This window comes from Micromys minutus (assembly GCF_963924665.1).
Source record: "Micromys minutus genome assembly, chromosome: 14".
Taxonomy (NCBI): Eukaryota; Metazoa; Chordata; class Mammalia; order Rodentia; family Muridae; genus Micromys; species Micromys minutus.
Window position 1 is genome coordinate 20,423,971 of NC_137983.1, and position 27,738 is coordinate 20,451,708.

A 27,738-nucleotide genomic window follows, 5' to 3' on the forward strand; every position below is an offset into this window, starting at 1 on the left:
ATGTGTATCTGGATCCTTTCCATTTTGCAGAAATAAAGAAATTGTGTTGGCTACTTTTCTGCTTTATGACTCTCTGTAGGAACAAATGTGCTTATAAAATGTACATTAATAGTTCTTCAATTATATCCCCATTTCCTTCAGCATCCCAGCCTCTTAATAGGCTTTTTTAGGAGGATCTCGTCTATATTCATTTAATTTCTTCAACATCCCTCAAAAGCTTTCATTAGGATTTAAATGAAATATTTTTACAAGGTGCAGAGGAAGCAGAAACGAATATGTTCAATGTAATTTCTCCTCGGTGAAAAAGAAATTATTTTGCATGTAATGCCTTAGCTTTTCTTGCAGTTTTTAAAATGTAACAAAGTATATTTTCCTTTGTAGAAAAACACTAAATCACTTCTCCCCTCTCTGTTTACCTCAGCCCCTACCAGCCCATCCTCCCACAACTTCCCACTTACTCTCGTGCTCATGGCTTTTTTTCTTTAATATGTTAGAGATATATACATATGCACAAATACAAACTCCTGAGTCTATTTTGGTGTTCGAGTGTCTGTAGAAACTTTCAAACCTTGACAATCATGTGTGTGGGTTTAATGTGAAATTTTCCCATGTGCTTCTAGTTCAAGCTTCTCATATTATGTATTGCACACAGCTAATTGTGGTTATATGGTGAACTAGACAGGAGAAGGTCTAGTGTGAAAATTATTATCTCTCTCTCTCTACCTCTCTTCCTCTCTCCCTCCCTCTCCCTTCCTCTCTCTCTCTGGTTGCATTTGTTTATTACACTGATGTTTTTGACATAGAAGCTAAAAACTGCATCATCATATGTTGAAAGAGTAACTGCCCTTAGAATGGACCTGCTTGTTTGTGGCTGTTTATTGTTGTTTGTGGTGCTAAGCGTCCACTGAACTATGCCTGCTTTTAATTCTTTATCATGAAAAAAAAACGTTGATATTCATGAGGCTGCTATTGAAAATGTCACTGTGGCTAGTTACCTTTTAACATTCTGGTAGCATACATTCCAAATCATCTGAACAGGGTTTTAAATTAAATGTTCTTTTAAGATCATTATTTGACGATGTGTGTATGATGAATATAATGATGAAAGCACTTCATATTGACCATGGTTCTAATTCCATGCCTTTTATTCAGCAGTTACTCATTTCTGTCTCTAAATTATCAGCATGTCAAAATCTGAGAAATTCTATCATTTTGAAAGAATTCTCACCTCTCTCTCTCTTTTTTAACCTGTCCTTTAAACTCACCGATTTCATTCTTCTTTTACATTTACAGTATTTCTTCATTTTTTTTAAAAATTTATTTCATTTTTGGATGTTTGAGTTTTATGCTCAGACATCATTTTTATCTTTTTCTAACGCTGACCTAAAACCTTACAACCCTGCTCCAACCCAGAAGTGGGGATCAAATCTTTCCTGTCCTAAAGAAGCACTCTGCTAGTGAGCTAAAGTGCCAGCTAAAACATCAAATCAACTTATTATATATTCACCAATCCATTGGTTGAAGACTAAAACTAATAAAAAAATAACTTGAGATGGATGGTCTACTATAATATTTGAAATCTGACAAGAAGGAGATTAAATATCAACTTTGTAAGATACAAGGAGCTTCAGGATGCTGAGAACCTGTAAGATACCTGCTTGTTAAATTTATTTTTTTCTCTTTGAGCTAAAGACACAAACAAGACCTTATAAAAATATTGCAAGAATTTAAGGTATTTAAATAATTTAGGAACATGATATTTCTTTATGTCAAAACACATAAAAATGTGCAAAATATTCACAAGTAATTGGAACACTCAGATATAATAAAACTGCCTTTTAAAAAGTTTTAATATTTTGAATCACCCTAAAACCAAAACTTTTAAGTACTACTATCATTTTCAGAAAACACAAATATGTTCTCAAAGAGAATAAATGGCATCCTTTTCTAATTTCTTTGCCTATCCATACTTTAAAATATTAAACTAGTTTCGAAAGGTTCTTATGCACACAGTATGAGGGGGCATTAAACTTATACTTTGTTATTTATGAATTATTAAATACCCATTTTTCTAGGACTCTTTTGCTGCTCTTGTAACACATTTTTAAGTTTTCCAATGCATATTACCAGTGTGTCTCCCATTCCATAGAAATCTGTTTAGCTTGTATCTCCTCCCAAATTCAAATGAGAGAAATGCCACAGGTCTCATTAGACTTTCAGCACCTATGGAAGTAACTCATGCATTAAAACAGTTAATGCTTTTTAAAAAGAATTTAATATTAGAAATTTCTTATATTGGATATTCCTTTGGAAATTCTCTGATGTCTAACATAACCTGTTAATCTTTTGAAGGTAACTTGGTAATAACAAGACTCCCAATGTTGAAAGAAGTCTTGAGATAATGGATTCCCTATAAAGTAAAAAGGATACTTGTTAAATATAGTAAGAAGTTTAATCCAATCAGTATGTACTCAGTATGGTTTATAAATTTAAATTTTATTATTAATATGTTTACAGTATTTTCCCTAAACACTAAATCTTTAAATATAATATGGAAAGCAAGAAACGATTACTTCAAATTTTCTCATGTGTCACGTGCTTGAAGATATAGATAACTTAAAAATGTAGTCAATAATATTTCAGCTTGATGATTATTAGTAAGAATTCAATGTCTGTTCTCATTAATAAGGCACAGAATTTATGACAAATAGCCATCAGTAATTATAAACATGGATGCATCAGATATGAGTTAATGTATGATGTCATTACAATTTATAAGTTGCAATCTTGCTATAAAGATCAAAATATAAACTTGAACCTAGCTCTTTGTATGGGCAGTGCATAAGGAAACAGAAAATAAACAATAATTTAAAATTAATTTTTAAGTTACTAGTATTTTTATTAAAGCTATGAATGATGAACAAATATGTCGTATTGTGAACCATTAACATCTGGAAATATGATAGGACTTTTTAAGTTTATTTTTCATGAAAAGTGACTAGATACTGTAGTTTACATTTTGTAATAGGTACATTAACATAGCATACCTGACATATATTTTAAAACAATAAGTACTGAAGAAATCCAAACTTTATTTGAAATTATTTTAATTGGAATTATAACGATTTATTTGATAAAATTATATCAATTTACAAATAAACTATTCTGAAATATATTTTTATGGTAAAATTATAGAGTGAAGGTAAGTTCATGTTACATGAAGTCCTGCACTCATGTAATATAGACTCAAATTAAGACATGTGTGTTATAAATTTTACATTTATAGAGTCAGATCTTTTTCTTAGTTTTATATTTGGTAGTACATAACTAATGGGTAATTACTAAGCAATTCAAGAATGACATTAAAATGTAGCTCTGACATGATAGGGCAGTAATCAAAGGTGGTTTGCAATTTATTCTAATTATTGTAGAATACTAGTTGCTTCAATAACCTTGTTAAAAATAATTAAAATTTGAGCAATATTTTAAAATTAAAGCATCACCTATTTAATAATATTACATTATCTGACATATTTATAAGCATTTCACTTAGAAAGATTTATTGTCCCCATTATTGCATTCTAAATTACCTATATAGGATGCATATATTATTTAACTGTTATGTGATAAGATTTTTTTTTTCAAGATGTAATTTACTGAGCAGTGTAATATATGCTGACTCAGCATCACAGAGGCGTGCATCAACAAGAATAGTAATGTTTCATTTTCCTCTAATGCTTTCTATCTTCTTTTTTATTGGTTATTTTGTTTATTTACATTTCAAATCTTATTCCCTTCCTGCCGCCCCTCCCCAGTCCCCCCACTTCACTCCGCTCCCACTGCCTCCTCCAGAATGCTCCCTCATTCATCGACCCTGTTTTCTCTTTAATGCTCTTGCAGTGATGAGTGTGTGATTTGAAACACATTTTCTTTCAACAGTCAGATATGTTGTTGCCCCAATTCCACAGACAAAACTGAAAAAATGAAGAATTAAAAAAAAAAACAAACAAATAAACAAACACAACAAACAGAGAAACAAAAACTACACAAATCTAGAATTTTCTGTTGAGAATGAATATGAATGCTCTTTGGCCATCACCATTTTGTGAGTACTTTTCAGGAATGAAGAGAAGAATTAAGTCCCAAATACGCAGTACTTCCAGATAAACATTGAACTCACCAACCTCAATCACAATTGAAGTGTGAGTGAAGGAAATTCAGGTCAAGTATGAATAAGGTTGTGCTCAGGGCCCTGAGAAGAGGATAAATACCTGAAATTCACTGGCCAGCTAGTTTTACAAATCAATGAGCTCTGTGTCCAGGAGATGATTATGTCACTGAAACTAAGGGGAGGGATAGAGGACACTCAGGTTGACCTATGGCATCTAATCATGGGTAGACATACATACCGAGGTATCACACACATATAAAACATAATTATTATCAGATCCAAACAGGAAAATCAATCCTCACACCTCTCTCTTGTTTCATTAGGATCTTCTTTCTCCACACAAAATCCTCCATAATGCTAATTCATGTTTTTATATTTTGTTGCTGTGTTTCTGTATGGTTTGTTGTTGCTTTGGTTATTTTTGGTTCAGTTTTTTTTTCTGTTTTAGTTTAGCATATGACTCCGGTCTGGTCATAACTCCAGGGTCCATGCCTCTTCTAAGTCTCTGTCTCTGACCAATTTGTATCTACATGTTCATCTTAGCCATAGATCTTGAAAACTACTCCAGACTAAGGGAAAGATGAACTCTGCCAGGTTTGTGTCTCTTCATGGCATACATGACTTTCTTTATTTTGTCTACATATTTACTGGCAGACTTTTTAGTAGTAGATATGGAAGGTTTATTTTTCTTAGTAAGTTGTTAAGTCTCACTTGGAAACATACACTACATCATTATGTAACTCTCATAGCCAGTGTGCCCATGGCAAAGAGAGGATCCAAAGGCACAATGTATCGTCCTCATTCCACCCAGGGTAAATTGCATCGGGAATTTTTGGGGTGGTTAGTAAACTGCTTTTTGAAATGATCTGGACCAGGTCTGGAGGAATGTCTCAGCGGTTAAGAGCACTGTCAGCTCTTCCAGAGGTTGTGAGTTCAACCACATGGTGGCTCACAACCATCTGTAATGAGATATGATAACCTATGTATCCTGATGTATCTGAAGAGAGCAACAGTGTACTCAAATATACAATCTTAAAAAAAAAAGAGTCTTGACTAAGTTGCTCTCAAATTTTCTATATTTAGCCAAGGCTAACCTTGAACTTCTGACTCTGCTGTTTCTTTTTCAAACCTACCTGTATTGAACCTCCGAAGCACACAACAGAAATCCACCCTAGGAATGAAGGGAACAGACTTCTTTAGAGAATCCAGTAGTGAGTAAAGTCAAGCAACTCATGCTGAGGATATCTGGTGATAAAAGCAGTCAATGCCTAAAACATGCTTTTAAGTTGTCTTGTTTTTCATTCTTTTAAGTGAAGCCTTTACTCTTACTTCCTATCCATGTATGGAGTCTGGTACCAACCAGGCTAATATTACTCAGACTTAAGTGCATGCAATAATATACTACAATAGGTTGGTACTGCTGCTGTTTCCTAGTGGTAGGCCTAACTTGCCACAGGCCTTAGGTTTTTCTTGTTCATTTTCCATGCCTGATAGACAGAATGCTAACTTACTCTTGGTCATACAGGAAATATTAATAAAAATATAAAAGCAATTTTCTGGACAGAAAATTTGCAAGGTGATAAAATATTAGCAAAGAGAACAATTTCTTTGCCCTGCTTTTATTAAAGAGTCTCTGGTATTTAATTTATTCATAGGTTCCCTTGTTGCAGAGTTCATTGAGGTAAGTGCTAATTTATAAAGGTACAATTTATTTAGCATTGACAAAGATACAAATAATAATCCTGTCAGTGATTTAGAGGGAAAAATAGATACCTTGAGACAAGGCAATTGTGTGATTTTTGTTTTTGCAAAGAAAAATACTGCCATAATTCATGAGAAGCAGAAAGTTTAATTTCTAATTTATTCTCCAAATCTTGACTCTTTTTCTAAGTTCCATCAACTAAGTGGTTGATTCTCCTGTGGTTTTGCATATCAGTGGTTTAATTCAAGGATGCTTTGAAATCAGCAGGAGATCCACATACAGACCATGTTTTGTATTTTCATTGATCACAATGGAGAAATGATTCTACCTAAGGAAAAAAAAAATACTGCGAAATTTTAAGCGGGGCTGTAAGAATTTTCTGCACATAAAGGGCTTTCAGGAAATTGCTGCAACAAATATAAAATGAAGAATAAAGTGCTTCTAAATAGTTCATAAATATTTAAGGGAAAAGCATTTCCACATTCACTAAATGAAATACATATGCAGCTATGCTGTGTTTCTTTTTTTTTTTTCTTTCTTATTTTTAATGACAAATGAAGGCGACAACTACCTATACATGTCTGTCATATTTGGAACAAGTGAATGGTATATATTCAACGCCAGAGGAATACCAAAAAGCAAATGTCCCAAGAGATAATGTAGCACTGCTTGTTTGTATAGCACTCTCCAGCTAGAAAGGCTTTTATACGTGTGAATATGTACAGCTTTGATTAAAATTTACCTGGAATAGATACAACTCTTTGGGTTACATTTTGTCTGTCCATACTTACTGTGTAACCTTAAAGATGAGTAATTAGGGCACAGATAATATACTCTGTGAATTATAGAATATTCACTGTATTACATACACACACTCACATGTACATGCATATACACACCCAATAACATGCATATACATGAGTGACTGAGGTGGTAGGGCACTAGTGTTTGCATTAAAGTATTCAAAGTTAGCCAAAATAGCACAAAAAAATTAAATGTGTGTCAACTAACTTTCCTATAACTTCACCTTTTTCTTTAGTTTTAGTTAATACACAGGGGAGAAAATCAGCATCAGCATTAATATGAATAAAAATAGAGGCATTTTATTTATTTGTAATATATGGTATGGACTATATGATCTTATCATCTTACTTAAGCTTCCTATTCCAACTCTCTCCAGGTCTCCCCAAAATGTCTGTTGCTCAATTTTGTGTCCTTTTTTTTTCTAATCTCATAATTCCAAACAGTGCTTCTCATAAATGCATTGAGGTGGTGTGAAGGGAAACCCATTGCTGGAGCATAGCAAATCTACGAATAGAAAGAACTCCCAAGAAATTTTCTCCCTCTCCAATAAGCAACCAATTGCTATACTTACTAAGGGATGAGAGCTTCTGAGGGGTCCCTCCCATTCACACTGATACTTTAATTTGAGCCGGTACCTGCATCTGTTGCATTTATGAGAGTAGGGGCTAAATTATACCCAAGAGATGGTGATTCACAACACTCCTTTCTATATCTTCTGGCTCGTATACTTTTACATTCTTTCCTCCTTATAAACTTCTACTACATTATCCAAGAAAGTTGCTAAAGATGTTCCATTTAGCGATGGCCATTCGCAGTGAATTTTTCTTGGGATTTTGAGTAGATGTATGTCTCCACATTACTCAGTGCTCAGAGCAATAAAAAAGAAAAACAGAATCAAACCAAATAATAACCCAGTAACCAAGGAGGAAAGCTACCCAAAATTATGATCATAAATATTAGAAAGTAATTTAACAACATGCCTACTTAATAAATGAACAATACTTAGATCCTACCCTTGGGAGTAAGACCTCCTCAGTCATGGGATTTTAGTCAGATTTATGGTACCAGACATAAATTATTCCTGAGGAGCATATTCCAAAGGAAGCTACCTGGTTGCCCACTAGAGTATGCCACTATTGCGCTGATATTTTGTCTGGCACACCAGTATCGTAGCACATAGGGTACAGCATTGGTATGGTATCAGTTTTCCTTGCTACTTCAGGAGCAAATTCTTCAGAGAGCACTGTCATAGCTCCTGGGATCCTAGTGACTTTCATTGAAAGCCAAGCCTGCAGGAAAAGATGCTTTCTGGATACTGCTTAGGGCCATACTGGCAGATAATGCTAGTGATGCTTTTCCTTCCCAAGTAGCCTGCATAGCATATGTCATTAATTCAAAAGTTAGAAGGCAGTATAGGAAAAAAAATAGTATAGAAAGTTTGTTTTTGACATTGACACAATATTTTATAATTCTAGAAGCAGTTTCATAGGAATGCTCAAGTCCAGCATATAGATTTGACAAAGAATGGGTGGTAGTAATTTAGTACAAACATACTACTACTACTACTATTACCCTAATAATAATAATACAGTCTGAAGAGAGACAACACTAGCAACTAAGAGAAGAAACAAGAAGAATGATTTGTTATCACCTCTTTACTGTGGTGATTTTCCAAAATGTTGGGTTTTATATGCAGTAGAAATAGACTTATAATTCACAGCTCTGAAGGAATTGTAAGCTTTACAAACAGATCATGAAAATAAAGCATGTTAACCTCCCTAGAACAAAACTAAATTGTCAGATAATAAGAGTCACTTTGTCCCATACTTAATCATGATGCAGTTTTCAAAGTGTGAAAAAGGATAGTTTGAACATTGGCTATAAAGGCAATAAAATATGTCAAACCAACAATCCCATGAACAGCATCCAATCTTTAAAGAGTGTGCTTTCTCAAGTAAACGAATGTATACATTGGTATAAAAATTTTAAAAATTAATGAATCATTTTATAGTCACAACTGCAAAACAATCTATTATCATCACACTAAACTTCTGTAGTAGAGACTTGTTTTATGAAAACTTGAAGTAGAATTTTTTTGTTTTGTTTCTTTGTTTTTTTAAAATGCTTTGACTGAACCCCAAATTTGCATATACTAAACATGTGCTTCCGCCTTCATCTATATCTCTTAGCTCCTACAGTTTTCTTCTATGCTACGTATGAAGAGAAATTTCACTGTTTCAAAGTGAGTTTGTAAACTTTAATGCACCCAAATGACTATTTTTTGATGCATTTTAATGTTAAACAACCACCCTGTCCCTTTCAAGAAACAGAAAACGTGGGCATGGGAGGGGCTTTTTTTGCAATTACTTTTAGTTTAAAATCCTCCCTAAAAAATGAGGTTCTGCATTTTTAATTCCCCCTTTCCCTTGCTTTTCACATTCAGAGGTGACTTCTCAGCTCTTATCCAATGGATATTAAGTATTCAGAATAATTTTGTGATTTTAGAAAAATACATCCTACTTGTTCCACATTTATGCTCCTCTGAGCACACAATACAGATTATTGAAGAGTCAGTTTCCCTTGCTACTTCAGGAGAAAATTTCTCAGAGAGCACCATCATAGCCTCTGGGATCCTAGTGACTTTCTTTGAAGAAAGAAGTCTGCAAGTTAAGCAGATTTCTGGATACTTATTGGGGCCATCAGTCCTCAGGGAATTGCTCAACACCCACACAAATAATAACAGAAAGACCAGAAATTACATTTTTAAATTAAAATTTAAAATGCCACAGTTTGCCTATGACCCCTGTAAATCAGTGGTATATTATCATCATTTGATAAGATGTCGCATCATTATTATTTTACCTATGCATTTCCATCATTTTTCTATGAGCTCATCTGCCTCTTTTGTTTTTTCGTTTTTGTTTTTTGGCAACTCAAGCAGGTATAAAGGTTCCAGGAAACAATGCTATTTTCATGCCCAGTGTTCCCAAAGGGATCTAGAGCAACATGAATACATTAAGAAGATGAGGACAGGTATTGCTGGAAAAGTGTGGCTCTTCTAGTACCTTTACTTCTATAGTAATAAAAGCTGTTTCCTCATTTTACTAGAGCTTGCTTTTTTCTTTTCTGCTTTGAGGAATCTGCCTGCAAAGCAATTTAATTGACTCTTTGAAATCATGCCAATGGAGCAAGGAGAGTGCTTCCTTTAGAATCTGTTTGATTTCAAGGCCAGGGAGACAAGAATTTGATGGCAAATTATGTGGGAGGAAAGCTGAATACTCTACACAAGCCATTTCTGTATATTGCTTCTCTCAGCATGCACCTGCTGAAGGATCATTGTGGAAACACTGACAAACAGGAGTTACAGACACACTACTGTGATACAGAGTGATGATATTTTCCAAGACATTCTTACAGTTTTATCCTTGGCAATTAATATCTATGATGATATGGCCTGTGACGGTTGAATGTTTTAAAGAATACCACACGAATGTGGGAAGACAACATTGTCAAATTCTTATGTATATCCTGGACACCAAGTGTAGAGAAATGTATTTTAGAGGGACATAGAATAGTTTAGTAAAATGACTATGTCACAATGATATTGGTTTAACATTCTTACCCATTTGACATTAGCACTGGATTTCTTTGCTCAGAATTCTCCCACAAAATGTATGTTAAAAATTTACCTTAAACATTCAATTAGAAGATTACATATTAAAGAACAAGAGCACACATCATATATGATGGTGTTTGAGTTATAGCACATTATCATATGTTGGAGCTTCTGTTTTCTCAAAGTTTATTTTTCTAATACCATCATCTAGGAAGTCCTACCATGTCCAATAATTATTAATTTAATCTGGTATGAAACATAGTACATTTGTATAAATTCATCCTTGTGTTGTCTATAAAGTTTATTATATAAATATTTGGCTTTTATTTGTAGTGTGATAATTTATATTTATGCTTCATCAAAGGATTTGTAATCTCACTATTGCACTATATAATTCATAAATGTCCACTTTTTTCTGGACTTATTATTGGTACTCTAACTTTGGGGTATGCACAAGATATAGTCTATAAGGAACAAAATGAGATTCCTAAACATTATGCAGTATATTTCTCATTCCTTCAAAACATGTTCTTAATTAATTTTGTTATTAACAAATGCAATTTTCATTTAACTCAGGAAGTTGTTGTGTGTTAGCCTCTCCCCTATATTTCAAGTCTTACGTTTAACCCCCCCTCTCTCTCTATCTCTCTCTCTCTCTATCTCTCTCTCTCTCTCTCTCTCTCTCTCTCTCTCTCTCTCTCTCTCTCTCTCTCTCTCTCTCTCTTTAATTTTCAACTGACGGGGTTGGTAAAATCAGAAACGTAGTTTTTAAGTATTTGTCTTCTACATATGGGCATCCAAATTAGCAGCACCATTCCTTATGTTGTTGTCTTTTCTCAAATGTATGCTTTAGGTATCTGTGTCAAATACAAATTATATTTTAAAAGAATACTATATTTCTAGTCTTTTCATGAGTGTTATCAGCACTTATAGTATTCTGAATTCCATTAAAGATTTTGTGATGCTTATATTAGCATGGTCACATGTTTTTTACTTGATTTTACTTATTGACTTTAGTATAGTTATTACTTTATAAGTATTTGAGGAACTTTTAGTTCCACGTGTGAAATAATCTCAATTTTGGCATGTCTACTTTTTTTTTTTTTCTGTTTTGTTTTGTTTTCTGAAAAGGTCTTCACGTAGCTCAGGATGACAATAGGTAGCTGAGTGTATGTTTGAACTGCTAACTCTTACCTCCTCAACTCAAGTGTTGACACAGTAATATGAATCACCATGTGCACATTGATTGTGACAGGATCTTATACTGTGTTGTTGCTTTCATTCTGTTGGTACTTATAAAGGTGTATTTCATGTGGTTATCGGTGAAATTGATCTGTAATTTGCTGTTCTGCTTCTCTGTTGAATTTTGTTATCATAATATCAATAGTAACAATAGGGTACAGGATGAGGTTTGACTCATTGCTTCCTTTTCTATTTATGGTATATATTGCAGATAACTTGCTCTCATTCTTCCTCTCAAAAACTGTACACAGATATTTCCCTGCATCATGTACATTTTATGCCTACAGAAGTAAGAAAAAGTCATCAGATATTATAGAACTGGCATTACAGATTATTGTGAGCCTCCTTATATTAGTGAGGACTGTAATGTTGGTCTTCTCCAAAATCAGCCATCTCCTGAAGACGTGTATTCATATTTGGTTAAAGGTCTATGAGACTTTGGCAATAAATCTAGCTAATACTGAAGTTTCCTGTTTTGAGAAATTTTAATTACTACTTCAAAACTAGTGTATTTTACAGGTTTGCTTGGGAAGGTAAATATTAGTGATTCAATTCTAACAGGTCACTTATGTCTAGAAGCATGTGAGTCTGGGAATCAGACTTGTCTCACCAGAAAGGCCTCAGATACCATCATTGCTGAGGAGCCACTTGACTGAAACATTCTCTCATATTCTTCTTTTCATCTTTGTTTTATGTACTTCCAACTTCATTTTTGTTGTCTTACTTTCTATCAAGTGAATAGTTACTATGTTTTTGGGTAACCTTATTGCTAATATAGATATGCATATATGTAAATGTCTACCTTAGACAATTCATTTATTTTCCAGAGCTCATCTAGTCAATGCTTAATCTAGTCATTGAAATCTTTGTGGAATTTCTTTTTCTATTTATTTTATAATTGAACAACTTTATTTTAAAAAACAAAGATAAATATACAGATTTTAAAAGCATTTTTGCATAAAAGCATATGAATGCATTTTGGTACGTATTTGATTTTTTTAAAGATTTGATAGTATCTCTTAAAATCTTACCAGTTACAATGAGCATAAAGTACATGTAAAACAAGATGTAACCTGGAAATAGTCAAAATTTTCTTGGTGTGTAAAAATTAAGCATAATGATTTTTCTTACTTTTTTGGCCTTATTTTTTCTTGAACTTCATATACTCTGTAAGTTGTTTCTGGGGTATTCAGGGCTTTCTGGGGTTAGTATCAAATTATCATTGACTGCATATTATATCTGTTCTTTTGTGACTGGGTTATCTGACTCAGGATGATATTCTCTAGAGACATCAATTTTCTTAAGAATTTTTTAAGTCATTGTTTCTGATAGCTGAGTAGTACTCTATTGTGTAAATATACCTCATAAATTTTTATCCTTTCATCTACTGAAGGACATCTGGGTTCTTTCAAGCTTCTAGCTATTATAAATAAGGCTGATATGAACATTGTGGTGCATGTATCTTTGTTGAATGTTGGAGCATCTCTGGGGTATATGCCCAGAAGTGGAATAACTGGGTCTTCAGATAGTACTATGACCAATTTTCTGAGAAATTGCCAGACAGATTTCCACAGTGGTGGTATCAGTTTACAACCCAACCAACAGTGGAGAAGTGTTCCTCTTTCTCCACAACCTTGCCAGCATCTGCTGTCATCTGAGTTTTGGATCTTGGCCAATCTGACTGGTGTGAGGTGAAATCTCAGGGTTGTTTTGATTTGCAATTCCCTGATGGCTAAGGATGTCCAGCACTTCCTTAGATGTTTCTCCACCATTCGATATTCCTCAATTGAGAACTTTTTGTTTAGCTCTGTACCCATTTTTAATAGGGTTGTTTGATTCTCTGGTGTCTAGCTTTTTGATTTCTTTGTATACCTTGGATATTAGGCCTCTATCAGATGTGGGGTTGGTAAAATCTTTTCCCAATCTGTTGGTTGCCAATTTGTTTTCTTGACAGTGTCCTTAGCCTTACAGAAACTTTGCAATCTCATTAAGTCCCATTTGTCGATATTGGGCCTTAGAGCCATAGCCATTGGTGTTCTGTTCAGGAAATTTTTTCCTCTGCCTATAAGTTCTAAGGTTTTCAGTAAGTTCTCTACTAATAGTCTCAGTGTACCTGGTTTAATGTGGAGATCTTTGATCCACTTGCACTTGAGCTTTGTACAAGGAGATAAGAAAGGGTCTATTTTCATTCTTCTGCATGATATGTGCCAGTTGGACCAACACCATTTGTTGAATAGGCTGTCCTTTTTCATTGAATGTTTACAGCTCCTTTGTCAAAAATCAAGTGGCCATATATGTAAGGGCTCATTTCTGGATCTTCGATTCTATTCCAATGATCCACATGCCTATCTCTGTACCAGTACTATGCAGTTTTTCACATAATTGCCTTGGAATATAGCTTGAGGTCAGGGATGGTGATTCCAGCAGATGTTTTCTTGTTGTTGAGGATTGATTTCACTCTTTTAGGACTTTTGTTATTCCACATGAAATTGCACATTGCCCTTTCCAACTCTATGAAGAATTGGGTAGGAATTTCGTTGGGGATTACTTTGAATCTGTAGATTGCTTTTGGTAAGATGGCCACTTTTACAATGTTGACCCTTCCAATCCATGAGCATGGGAGATCTTTCCATATTCTGAGATCTTTCTTGATTTCCTTCTATAGAGATTTAAAGTTCTAGTCATACACATCTTTCACTTGCTTAGTTAGAGTCACACCAAGGTATTTCATATTTTTTGCGACTATTGTGAAGGGTATCTTTTCCCTAATTTCTTTCTCTGCATGTTTGTCCTTTGAGTAAAGGAAGGCTAATGATTTATTTAAGTTAATTTTATATCCAGCCTTTTTGGATAAAACTATATATATATATATATATATATATATATATATATATATATATATATATATATATATAACTTTGCTAAACTTGTTTATCAGTTGCAGAAGTGCTCTGGTGAATATTTTGAGGTCACTTACATACACTACCATGTCATCTGCAAATAGTGATGTTTTTACTTCTTTTTTTCCTATTTGTATGCATTTAATTTCATTTTGCTATCTAATTGCTCCAGCAAGGACTTCCAGTAATATATTGAATAGGTAGGGGGAGAGTGGGAAGCCTTGTCTAGTCCCTGATTTTAGTGAGATTGCTTCAAGTTTCTCACTGTTACGTTTCTTTTTATGAACATGGGTGCTTTTGTGTTTGGAGCATATATGTTAAGGATTGAGAGTTCTTCCTGAGAAATTTTTACTATAATGAGTCAAAACTCTCTTTCTTTTTATTTTTGGATATCTTTTGGTCGAAAATCTACTTTATTCAATATTAAAATGAACACTCCAGCTTGGTTCTTAGGGCCTTTTGCTTGGAAGTTTTGTCCCAATATTTTACTCTGAGAAAGTGTCTGTCTTTGTCTCTGAGATGAGTTTCCTATATGCAGCCAAATGCTGGATTCTGCTTGTGTATCCAGTCTGATATCCTGTATCGTTTTATTGGGATAATTGAGTCCATTTATGTTAACAAATATTAAGGAAGAGTGGTTGCTGTTTCCTGCTATTTTTGCTTTAGAGGTAGAATTGTGCCTGTGTGTTTTTGGTTTCTTGCTAAGGTATTTTCTTGTTTTTACTATGATGTACTTTCCCTCCTTGCATTAGATTTTTCACCTATTATCAGTCGGAGTGCTGGGTTTGTGGTCAGATATTGTGTAAATTTAATTGTGTCCTGGAATATCTTGGTCTCTCCATCTATGGTGATTGAGAGTTTTGCTGGGTATAGCAGCTTGGGCTGACACTTGTGCTCTCTTAGAGTCTGCATGATGTCTGTCTATGCTCTTCTAGCTTTCATAGTCTCTGTTGAGAAATCAGGTGTGATTCTGATTAATCTGCCTTTATATGTTACACGACCATTTTCCCTTAACACTTTTAGTATTCTTTCTTTGCTTTGTGCACTTGGCGTTTTGACTATTAAGTGTTGGGAGGAATTTCTTTTCTGTTCAACTCTATTTGGAATTCTGTTGGCTTCTTTTATGCTCATGGTCATCTCATTCTTAAGGGTAGGGAAGCTTTCTTCTATAATTTTGTTGAAGATATTTACTGTGCCTCTTAGTTCATATTCTTCACCCTCTTGTATTCCTATTTTCCTTAGGTTTGGTCTTCTCATTGTGTCCTGGATCTCTTGGAGATTTTGGATTAGGAGCTCTTTGGCTTTTGCATCTTCTCTGACTGTTTTATCTATGTTTTCAATTTTGTCTTTGGCCCCCGAGATTCTCTCTTCCATCTTTTGTAGTCTGTTGTAAATGCTTGCATCTCTGACTCCTGATTTCTTTCTTAGGTTTTCTACCTTTAGGATTGTCTCTTTTAGTGTTTTCTTTATTGTTTCTATTTCCATTTTAAATTCCTTTTCAATTCCTTCATCTTTTTGGTTCTGTTTTCCTCTAGTTCTTTGATTTCCTTGAGTGTTTTTCTTGTTTTCACTTTCTATTTCTTTATTCTTTTCCTCCTGCTCTTGTTTAAGGATCTGTATTATCATTTTGAGGTGTGATTTCGGGTCTGACTCTTCTTTTTCTGGAATGTTTGGCATTCTGCTCTTTGCTGTGATAGGAAAGCTGGGTTCTGGTTTTACCAGGTTGTCTTGGTTTCCACTGGGCAAGTTTTTTCCTTTCCTCTTGCCATTTTGTTGTCTGTGATTGTATGTGGTCTTGTTGTCAGTGATTGTTTCCAGTCTCTCCCGTGTACTTTGTGTGTGTCCCTGGATCTCTCCTGTTCCTGGTGCAGATGGCCTGAGTGTTTTGTCGGCCTGAACGGGCCCTCTGGGTTGAAACCGAGTCCTTATGGCAGAATTCCTACTCCCCTGAACCAATTGGGGTTGGGGGAGTGTAATCTGCTTGCTAGACCCAGACCTTCCTGTGCCCTGGCTACTTGCAGTGCAGTCTCACCAGGCCTGTGTCCCTGGATCTCTGCTGTTCCCCGTGGCAGATGGCCTGAACTGTAATTTCTTGTTCCATTTTCTTTGTATGCACTCCTCTGGTTTTTCAATTAAACAATCATAAATTTAATGAAAGGCTCTTTTAAGATTGAAACCAATCGTTGCAATATAGATTTGATGTCAGAGAGAAGATGGCTCAATGGGTAAAAACACTTGCATCTAAACTTCATGACCTGAAATTAATCTCTGAGATTCACAGGATGAGAGAAAAGAATCTATTCCTTAAAGCTGCTCTCTGAGTCTGACTTTCACATACATACCATGGTATATATGTACCAATGTTCTTCCACAGATAATAAGTAAGTGAATAAAATATACACACAAACACATACACACAGTAATAACAATAACAAACACATTTTCACATGAAATATATGGAACTATTTTAATGTGGATTTTTGTTATTTTCCCTTCCATTTCTTGAATACAATATTTTTCTGAGCATTTTCTGCTCTTTATTTTTTATAATATCGTATATTAAGAATTATAAAATTTTATTTAAAGTTATTCACTAAACTATGCTGATCAAAAGATGGTATATTTTGTCTCATTCAAAATTAATATCATGAAACCAACTAGTAAAATAAGTATAATGAAAAAAAAATTTTTTTGGTTAGCAAAGGTAGTGTAACTTCAACCCCTAAGATAGAAGAGGATTATCTTGGGATTATAAAGTAACATAGAATCTCTACTCATCAGTTTCTCTCTTTTCTCTTGTTTTTATTAGATACTCACTGTATTTACATTTGAAATGTTATCTCGTTCTCCCATCCTGCTATCTCCCCTCTCTCTCCACTTGTCTCCACAAAGGTGCATTTGCTCTTGAGCATCCTCTCTACTTCTGTGCCTTGGCTTCCCTACATTGGGAAAATGTGTGGGACCAAAGGTCTCTTCTCACTTGATGCCAGACACTGCTATCTTCAGTTACATATGCAACTGGAGCCATAGGTCTCTCAAGGTGTGCTCAATGGGTAGTGTTTTAGTCCTTGGGAGATTTGGAGGGTTTGGTTGGTTGGTAATGTTGCTCTTCCCATGAGGTTGCAACCCCTTTCAGATCCTAAAGTTCTTTCTTTTAGCACCTCCATTGAGGTATCTGTGTTCAGTTTGATGGTTACCTGCAAGTCAGTTTTAAATTTTATTCTAAATAAATTTACAAGTTCTCAACATTGACTCCACTTACATTTTAGAAACATGACAATTTTTGTGGGCTTAGGACTTTTTTGAACATTATAAAGTCCTTGAAACATACCCACCTGGTACTAGAAATGTAGTAGAACTTCAAATGAAACTTGAAGATGTCACCTAGAATTGTACTCTGTCTCCAAGGAGGCATAAACATTTGTAATTAATGGAAAGCTACTAATCAAGACCTAAAAAAAAAAAATATTTTCTCCACATCTCTAATTCAGAAAGAGAGGGTGTGGGATGGTTTATTTCTTTCTAAGTTTAGCTACTTCTCTCTATTTTTTGACTCTCTGTTTTTAAATGTCAGTAGTTTTTCCCTTTGCATGTTGCCTTTAGATCTAAACTAAAACTATGTTAAAGAAATACCAATCCGTTTTTCCTAGCACCATAAATATTTACAAAAGCTCTTATACTTAATAAATGCCATGACATAAGTTACACTTTGAAGAAGTGTTTTAAATTAAGTCATATGTATCCTTTTTAACATTCTTAGACATAACACTTATAATTTTTCAATGATTTGGAACTTTTTAAAATCAGAATTTGCAAATATGCAATCATAATATGAATAAAATAGTAAAATTCAGAGAAAATTATAAGTAGATATTTGTACAGGATGAATGAATAAGTAGAAAGTCAGTTAAGTACCAACTTTGGGCTTATAAAGTACTGTATATAAATGTTTAGACATAAATAACAAAGTTTCTGTATTCATAAAACTTGCATTCAAGTAAGATATAACTAACATGCAGAAAAAAAATCAAATTTTGTAGGAGATGATGAGACATAGACTTGTTCTGTTTTGTTGTATTCTGTTTGATTCAGTTGTTCTTCTGGAATTGCTCAAGGTTTTGAGTGAAGGACTAAAATCTATGAAGTTTTCGATAGTTGCACATGAGAATATATTAGCCCTTGTCACTCATTATTCATAGAAATTTTAATGCATGCTTGTGTTAATTCTGATAAGTAGTTATCTATTTAAGGCAAATTTCCACTCCACCTAGGAGACAGAATACATTCCCTTGGAGAAATTGTTGTTTCCAATACATATATCTTAATTTTTATATGTTTCTCTAACTTACTGAGTATGCAAATTTGTGAATTGTGAGTGTGTAGTACATGTATGCCAACTGGTGCACGTGGAGGCCAGAGGACACTTTTCAGAAATCTGTATTTTCTGTCACCTAGTGATAACTATTGAAGAAATTAAGGATGTCTGACTGGCTTACAGGTTCCTTAACATGCCGAGAAACTTGGTATGTCCTTAATAATAAACAAAAAATATTGGTCCAAAATAGAAACATATATTTGGAATAAAATGTATTTATCCCATTGCAACTTAGACAAAATATAGAATTTGTGAATGTGTATATCTGTTAAAACACAACATTAACAAATGCTATAAAAATTTACAATTCTTATACTTCATAACCTTTGAAGAAAAACAATTATTTATAATGGAGACTGTCGTAGATGTGTTGACATAAGAATCATAGATGAGGTAAAGCTTTAGTCAGTTTATTTATTTTTAATAAAATAATTTATTTTATTAAATACATAAGTGAAATAGGCTGATTATTTAGTTATTAAGTTGCAGTTTTGATCTATCTTATTTTCTTGTGACTGCAGCTTTGTTAGTTGACATGTTTGATTGACAAAGATTACATTGTGCTTTCCTCTCCTACAAACATTTACTAGACATGACCAAAGTTATGTTTTCCTCAAATTTACAATATAAACATTATTAAGGCTGTTTCTATGGAAAACTCGTTTTTCTTTACCAAGAACTTTTTGGGTCTAAAGTTCACTTTTAATATTAGATCAATAATGAATAATCTTCCCTAATTTGTGTGCTAAATATTTTTACATAAAACATGGACTTTTTCTTTAACATTGCAATGTAATCAGCATCGCAGAAGTATTGTTCAGAGAATCCAGGGCCTATCATTCTAGACAACATAATGACATTTTATTTGGGTGGCTGTACTTTCCTCTTTGAGTCACTCAGCAATATACTCTGTACTTAATAGAAGTTGATTACTCCTAGCCCCACATATAGGGCTAGAGAATGAATCCAGGTAATAAAATGTGATCAAACCTGAAGTGGGTATATCACCTAAATTGACCTCATTGAAGTATAGCTCAGCTATTGTACTAGATGCTGTTGAAAGTAGCCCAGGCCAAAGAAATACTGATGTCTTAGGGGTACAAGAAGAGAGAGGCAAATAATGTAAGACATACAACTAGGTTAATGTTTTTTTTTTTCTATAACTATACACCTGATATTGGAGAATTTATAAGGTAAAACATTTTATTATTTGTCATTGTGGAAGCTGAGATATCTGAAAGTATGACTATTACTTGATGGGGTAATGATTAAAACATAAAAACATGATATAGGGTATCACATGATTGCTTTGCACTGCTGTAAAGAAAATATCCAACAGAGCAGCATACTACAGTAAAAGCTCATAATATTCCATGTTTTCAAGGGCTCCAGTCCATTTTTCATAAGCTGGTGTCATTGCTTTTTGGCACAAAATGGGAAGGAACATCATAAAAGCAATGATATAATGTAGTAGTGGAACAAATTGCTTACCCGATATTTTTGGGAAAAAAGAGAGTAGGGAAAATGAAAGAGATACAGAGGGAACAGAGCTCAAACCATGATGTTTCTCAACTTTGAAATGTATGCTTTATAGTCAAACCTGCACTGTTGCACTTCCTCCAACATGGCCCAAAAGTTTTAAGATATTGTTAAGCTATGAATGTATTGATTAACTATGTTAGCTTTCCATGATACAATCCTTTCTCCAAAGGTTTTCAGCTGGTATTCAAACAATTTAGCACATGACTTTCCTTGGACATATTATATACTAATCACAATACAACTTGAGACAAAAATACTGATACTACACGTCTGCAAATCTACCAATATGACCATTATATTCTTATATTCTTGGCCTCATCTAATGTAACTGAAATTCAAAGGCTCATCCAACTATCACCAATTGAATAGTAGCTCACAGCCTAGGAACTTCAGATTAACACAAGAGTCACAGAATTACTGTAGCAAATAAAATCTATGGAGATTAATGTATAAGCAATTCATTTTACAATGTCATAAAGTATAGTTCCTCATGTTGTTGGTGATCATATTTTGTGTCATAAACTTTGGAGACTAAAAAATTAATATTCACCATCTGTGAATTAATGTTGTATATGCAATGTATGGAGTAGAGAAAATTTTCTAATAATGCTTGAGGTTTATTTTGTGGTCATACTTTTGAGAAATAGTAAATTTGTTACTACTTAACTCTTGGTTACATTAAGCATAAAATGTTATACAAAGAAGCATATTTCTATGCAGAGAATTAAAATGTAAACCAGCATAGTGTAGTTGAACACTTTCTGTGGAGTAGAGGACATAAAGCTGAGATGTTCACTGGTACCACCAATTGACTCAGGGTGTAATGCTAAATGATTCCTAGAGCCAGTATTATTCTAAACTAAGTCTTCTTAAAACCTTTAAGCCATAACCCTCTTTTATTCATGCATCTTTGATTTGACTTCTAATATGTAGATTTATAGCATTGATATTCAAGTCAAGAATTTGCTGAAATAAAAGGTTAATTTAAGAAATTCATTGCTATAAAGAAATGTTATAATTTATTAAAACATGATTTTGTACAATAAAACATAGATGTACTTCTGAATTTTTGCATAATATACTATGTTTGTATAGAGCAGTGATTGTTTGAATCACTGCTCTATACATTGAGACACAAAACATTTTCTGCATTTTTCAAAATTATTTAATAATTTGATTTTATAATTTATAAATAATGAGAATTGTGCTTCGCAAAAGTACAGAGTACAGTGGTTATAGTAGGTTTGCTAGATTTAAGAAGTATCTGAAAATTCTAGCACAATAACTGTATTATCTAAGTGCATGGATTCAGTATCTAACTAGACCAAAGCCTTTCATCTCCACTCTAAGATTGATAGTAATGTATCATTTCTGTAATATTGAAAATATGAAAATGTTTTCATGTTTTTAATCAGTAGGAATAAAAATACTTGATGTGAAGTACTTTGTTACTCATTACAAGAAACTACTTCATCTTCCCCAGCAGAAGAATTAGGAAAGAACTAACTTAAACATGTTAATTGTATGAGAGCGCAGGCTTCTCAACATGATGTCTATGGGCTTTGAATTCTACTGCCAAAGCTTAATCAAATGAATTGTGATTTGGTCCTATCAAAATTCAAGGAAGTTCCCTCAGCCTCACTACCGTATATGGAATGAAATAATATATAAAAGTGTCTAGGAGAAAGATACAATGTAGTTTTATTCAAGATATTTCGGCTACATGGAGAAGGATCATGAGTATATCTTTTGTTTAATGTCAAATATGAAGTTACAACAAGATTCTTCTATCTGCTTCTAATGATAAAACACAGAACCCAAATCTGGCTATAATTCCATCTTCATATTGCAGCTGAATGGCCCAAAATTCTGTACTTTGGGAAAGAAAATAATAGGTTTCTTGAGTCATCGTATGTTTTGTTCTCTGAACTCCCACAATTGAAGATTTATGACAAAATACTATTGATCTACTGTCAATAGATGAAAGGAATTAATGACAAAGTTTTGTTAAATATGACTATTCCTCTTTATTTTTATATCCTATTTACTTTGGTTACTTCTCAAGGTACGAAAAAACTTCATTGCCAAGGGCAGTCAATTATTTTTGATTATTCTAGAAACCTAATTTTAATCATATTGCTGAGATACTTTTAATGTTAATTCTACAACACAAGAGAAATATGCATGGTTAATTTAAGAGTTATAAAATTCTTTTCTCTTATTTAAAAAATATTCTAAAGTTAAATGGAATTTTAATCATTCCTAATATTGGAATAAAACAATTAGAAAACTAATTTTAAAGGTTAATGTAATTTCATGCCATATATTTTCTTTCATATGTTCATCTATTTATACAAACCATTTATAAAATTCTGTCAGGTTACAATTGGAACTATACATTTTTCAGTACATATTCTATCTCTAGGATAATTTAGTAGTTAGCCATCAAATTACCATTTCAAATACAATGCAAATGGACACATGAATACACTGTAGTGTATTTCAGTGCACTCCCCTTTCCTAGTACACTGTCATGGTAAAACTCTTTTCAAGTTGCATTTATGAACTAACATTTACTGTTATGGTGAATTAGAAAATGAATAAGCACATAGAAGCTGGTTTCTAGTAATATTCTACTCTAATTGTTAAACACTGAATGATGTCATCTTTTCTATTTCCAACATTTACATTTTTTTACCTCAAACCAATTCCAAATACTTCTTTTTTTCAGAATTAAGAAGCTTCATGGATCTTTTGTAGTTATATATGTCAAATTTTATGCACTTCGGGAGTTCATATTCTCTTTCACTGGGGAGCAATAAGTATAGATTCTCAAAAAGAACTTTTTATAACATATTTAAGTTTTTCAATCATCTACTTCAATTCTCCCTTTCTTAGTCCCAAGAATATTATATTCCATCTACAAACTCACAGCTTCATATTATAAGCTGAGCAAATTTTAATAGTTATATTTCTTTGGTTGGCATTGCATTAAAATATAGATACATTCTTTTACTTCTGTGAGAATATTTCTTCCTGGAGCTTGTGATTTTAATACAGAACTTCAAAAATAAGATGATCATATGTGCATAGTAGTTTTGACCTCTTTAAATTACTATCCAATGTTTCATAGATAATTATGAACTAAGCCATTAGCTGATCTAAACTGAGACTTTGACACCTAATTCATACCATTTTTATGTCTATGGGATAGAACACCTAAACTTCTGTATCAGAATTAATTCAAATAGTGAAATATATCTGTACTTTTTATTTTTTGAGAATTTACAAGAGCAAATTGTGAGTGACACTTGGTTCTGACAGTATTCTGATATGTACTGGAAATTTTTCACATAGACAGTTCTCTGTGGTTGAATTATTAGCCAACTAGAACATCTCTGACACCAAAATTCTAGTATTCATTGTGGTCTTTATCTTACTGATCCACTGCATATAGAATGGCTGATGTGTCCAACTATCATGCAGACATATTCAATGTCAATAACAAATTCCAGAGAATAGTTATTGTTAAATGTTGTCTAATCCAAAATAAATCCTTTTTTAAATTTGCTATTATCAAGTCATATAATATCTTCTTGCATCCTATTGAGCAAATGAAAATAACAGCATTCTCACCTCTCTAATGTAGGCAATTCAATGAATTATTAATATTTATTGAATATCTTAAACTAGCACTTTAAAATATGTAATGGCATGTGAGAGAAATGCTTCCAGGATGACCTCACCCGTGTTACAATGTTGACTCCTCAAACAAATTCAGATAATGGCTTGCGGCTTTTCCCACAAAACCATAGTTAATCTACATATTTCCAGCCCACTGCTCCTAACAATCTCCACACTTTTCAGGGAAACCCATCAAGATACTTTAGAGACATTTCATCATTATTTTTCTCTATTCCTTGTGAATCAGAGACAGGGAAAAATTCTAGTGCTATATCCATTTCCTTTCCTCTTAAATTGTCTCTTACTAGCTAAGCACTCAGTTTGTATGTAGTTAATGAAAACTAAAATCCAACTTAACTCTTGATTATCTGGGCTTGCTTGAGAGAAATTCAGGGATATGGTAACTATTGTTAACAAGAATTTAGTAACAAGTTTCTAACATGAGTTATAATTTTAAACATTTAAAGCTAATACTAATGTGAGATAAAAATGGTGTAATTATGTATAACATCCTGTACACTTCAAAGGGGAGTGCTGTTTAGCATAACATCTTAAATGGTAAATAGTATTTTTTAGATTAACCTTCATTAACCACCGTATTCAATCACTAAGAAATATTCAGAGGTTAATTAAACATGTTGAGGCACATCTATAACAACATCTTTAGAGATGTAACTGATTTGGAGCCAATGTATGAACCCAATTTGCTACATTATCTAATCATTATAATTTTATGGATATTAAGAACACACAGATATTAAGGAGAGTATTAAGAATGTCCAGCAATATAAAAAGCTGAAGTGGCAATAAAAATAGTATATTCCTTATTTTATTAATTATAAAACCATAAAAAATAAAACATTTTAAGGTATACTGTGAAGATGATTATTAGATTAAAAATTATAAACTGTTCTTGTTATTGGGCAAATTATGTAAAAATGGCCAGATATATAAAAAGTTGTTGCCTTTGTTTATATAGCGTTTGAACATATAGCATACTGAATGCAATCAGAAACTGTGGAAAGATAAAAATTAATATAATAGAATATCACATATATATACACATATTTATATGAATATAATATTAGTATAGTGTAATATAATATACTGAGTATATGTTATGAGTACACAGTTGTAAACTTTGAGAGACTATTCTGATGTGTGTATTTCATAGTATAAAATACATACTTGTGAATTTGATAAAATCATTTTATGCATTTTATATAGATTATACTTTAACTGATGCTATGCATTTACAGAAGAAACTTCAAAATCGCAAAAATGAAATAAAATAAAAGTTTGCCCACCGAGGCACAGAATAATTTAGAACCTAAAATAATTTCACAGTGTAAAATACATAAGCATACAAAAAGAGACATATTTGTAAAATTTAGTAGGGACATTAAGTAGGAAGAAATTTTAGTATATATCAGCCTAAATTAGTTATTGTCTGCCTAAAGCATAAATTACTTAGGGTATATGTTTAGTTTTACTTCAGAGTGAAATTATTGTACTTACTTATTGAGGGTCTCCTAGATGATGCTAGGTTGAATCAAGTTCAAAAAGATGATAATACATCTATCCTTTGTCAACTCAACAAGCAAAGGTCATTTTATGTAATGTCATCCTACCACTGTGGAACTAATGTAATTTTGCTTTTAGAATGTAAAATGGGGTTCTATTTTTAAAGTCCGAAGTTCCTTTACTGAGGGCTTCTATAAAACTAAATGTGATATATTTCGAAATGTTTTGGCACGGAGCAAACATTATTTAAAATGGAAGGCTTTGGGACATCACAAAGAATCGTCAGGTTCATCCATAATGAATACTGTGAAGGTCCTGGGTAAGTGGAGGGAGTGGAACGGAACTCCACTCAGTTCTGTTCAGTAGGCTGGAGCTTAGAGTTCAGAGGCAGTCTTTGTAAGAAGAGTATTTGGTTAGAGGCCGAGAGAAGACAATCTGAATTAACCTGCTTGGAAAGAAGTTTGAACTAGATAAACGAGTTCAACCAGTCATCCAGAGATCAAAAATAGCTAGAGAGTTGAGTTTATTCAGCAGTTAAGACAAGACGGTCTACGTTAGCAGAAGGAGGCCAGTAGCTGAAGCCTGCAAGGTCTGGACTTGCAAATGATTAGATTGTACAGAGCCCAGAAGCTTCCAAGCCTAGACCTAGGGGTAGTTAGATAGCCATGCTATCAACTCAGATCACGCTCTGTATTCCCACAGTTTGGTTATAGCTCTCATCCCTTTATCTGAGGAAATAAAACCGGCATTTACATTTACATCTGTTACCAAACCTAGGGCTCACATGGTTGCTGAATCAAGAATGTGATGACCATTCACAAGTGGTGCAGCTTGTTCCACAACACTCTAAGTGAGAGGCTACAAAATCTAATTTCCATTTCCTCTCCCATATCTTGGCCATGAAAGTGTCTATTTTCCATTCAGGATGAACATTTAACAGTAACTTACTCATTTTTATTATGCTAGTTATGAGTAAGAATAAATAATTATTAAAGGTGAGCTTCCAACAACAAGCCCAACAGCAGCAAAAGTTTTTGATACAAATGTGAATATTTAGAAAGGAATCAGACATAAAAATTCTCATTGTGTCAGGAAATAACATCGGTAGTCTATTCATTGGGTGTTCCTAGGCAAACAATTCCAGGAATGAATTCTGGAATTGAAATTGAGGCCCATTGTGAGGACATCAATGTAAAGAAGAAAGTGGTAGTTTCCACAATAACATTTGATCCCACACTGCATGGGAAAACATTCCTGAATGCTGAGAATACAGAGTGTGCAACCAAGTAGGACCTTTGGTGAGAATACTCCTCCTATATCCTTAAAACCTCAGTCTATAATTGAAACTAGTCACAAGCCAGTAAGTTTCTAGTCAAGGGCCAGTGACATTTTTTTGTATCATGGAACCAAAGTTTGTGGTGTCTTTAGCAGTGGTCTCTCATCATCTGTCTGGGGTGAGAAATATAAAAGAGTACCAACAGTTTGCATTGTTTTAAACTAATGTGGACATCGGTTAATCTTGAAAATATAACTTCATGATTGTTGAGGAGTGTCTTTTCTTACTCATAAAAGTAACTTTATAGAAAATACATTTATTTAAAATATTTCTTTATGTTTCCTCCTTATATTTATTTATTTATCTGCTACACTTTTAATACTTAATAAAATAGAAAGAAAGAACATTATTAAATTTATTACATGTAGCCAGAATTGCTAAAAAAAATCAGATAAGAACACAAAACAAAGGCAAAAAACAGATTCCCTGATGAGTATAGATCTAAACTTTCTTTTTTTTAATTGAAGGACTTTATTTTTAAAAAATCAAAGATAAATGTACAAATTTTAAGCATTTTTGCATAAAAGTATATGAATACATTTTTGCCATTGGTTGGCTTTTTTTTCCCCAAAGGTTTGATAGTGTGCATTGAGATCTTACTAGTTACAATGAGCATAAAGTACATGTAAAACAGGATGTAACCCAGAATTTGTCAAAGTTTTCTTGGTGTGTAAGAAGTAAACATAATGTTTTTTTTTTCTTTTTTTTTCCTTGAACTTCACACAGTCTGTGAGTTGTTTCTGGCATGTTCAGAGCTTTCTGGGGTTAGTATCCAATGATCAGTGACTGCATATTATGTCTGTTCTTTTGTGAATGGATTATCTTGCTCAGGATGATATTCT